The sequence below is a fragment of the Triticum aestivum genome, chromosome 1D, assembly GCF_018294505.1.
Source record: "Triticum aestivum cultivar Chinese Spring chromosome 1D, IWGSC CS RefSeq v2.1, whole genome shotgun sequence".
Classification (NCBI taxonomy): domain Eukaryota; kingdom Viridiplantae; phylum Streptophyta; class Magnoliopsida; order Poales; family Poaceae; genus Triticum; species Triticum aestivum.
Window position 1 is genome coordinate 382,163,924 of NC_057796.1, and position 1,582 is coordinate 382,165,505.

The following is a 1,582-nucleotide window of genomic DNA, read 5'->3' on the forward strand; positions in this document are numbered from 1 at the left end:
CCTCCCCCATCTTTATAGTTACCTCTCGAAGATGAATGAAATGATATATACAGGGTATTCTACATGTGCAATTTGGTACACGAAAACTCGGTAAAAGTTTGTGAGGTTTGAATTTTCAATAAAGCTATATGCACTGCATTTTGGAACGGAGGGAGCATACGGCAGTTGCTAACACTCACGTGGAAGATTTGTGTGTAAGAGGAGTGGCTGTTCTGTTAAATGACATGGAAAAACTGACACTGTCGGATGCCGATCTAACGGTTCTTACGGCGTTCGTCAGGAAAAGGCTTGTGGCGAATGTTTGTCGGATAATGATTTACGGACACATGCATTGCATTGATACGTGCCCCCCTCTCTCTCATGCACACGCACCCTCCTGAGTCCTCTCGCACCCACCGTCTATCTGCAGGTAGACGTCACACACATATATGCTCTTCACACCCTACCCTCAGAACTTCTAAAAAACAAAAGACGTCGCGCACATTTTATTTTAGCTCACACGTCACACACTTATACTATTACTCTTGTGGCGAACGTTCTTTGGGCATAGTATATTGTACTCTCACGAAGAGAAGCGGTGCACGCACGCACTAGTTCTCTCACACCCACTCGTGGGTACACGTAGGAGCGCATTTTTTGAAGCTGGTACAACAAAATCACTCCACTACATATATAAGCAGGAGCCTTAGCGCTTGGTTTACTAGGGTTCCTCTCGTTCACTCTCTCATGCTCTCCAGATCTAAGCAAGACATAGGTGGCCACACTCTCTCTCAGCTCACGGCTGGTCACAAATCCGGCCGGACAACCTCGACCGGGGCAGGGGTGTAGGTGCATCGTTCACGCTGTCATCGGCGGCGAGGGAGGAGACCAACGGCTGCCCGCGCGTCCCGATCGGCGGCCGTGCCGTTCTCTCCGAGAGAGCGCCGGCTCCGGAGGGCCTCCGACCCCTTCTTCCTCCCTGCGGTATTGTGGCCAAGATGCGGCCTCCCGACGCCGTCTTTGCCACATGCCGACGACCCTCAGGTATATATTCCTTCGAAACCTGCCTTGCTCTACTGCCCCAGCTCCCCACTTGGCTTCGTGTGGATCTTTTTCTACTTCCGTCCGCTGTTCCAAAGCCACCTAGACTTTTACTATTATTAGAGGTAAAGCTAGTTCATACAGTCGACTCTAAGAGTTGGTTCAAACAGGGAAGAAAGTGGGAAAGCTGTAGCATGAATCTAGGACTTGGTTCTAAGAGGAAACGGGGGAAAGTAGTAGATACTGGCTACCCAACCGGTCTCTTGGTTGAAAAGACGAAGAAAGCATGGTGGATGGCGAAGGGTGGGGGGAAGTGGACCTATCTCTTGGTTGAAAAAGGAAAGAAAGTGACGGGTGTTGGGGGACAACGCAAATGAGAATGAGCAGGTCTAGATTTCCTGTGCTCACATAGGAAAATGTCGCCGAGGAGATAAAAAATGGGACAAATGCAGACATGCTGCCTGAGTGTTTGCCGCTCTCGGCAACCACATCTGCCTCACCACTTTATGCCTCTGCTGTCCCTACGCCCATATCGCTACCGTTAATGTAAAATCACATGAAG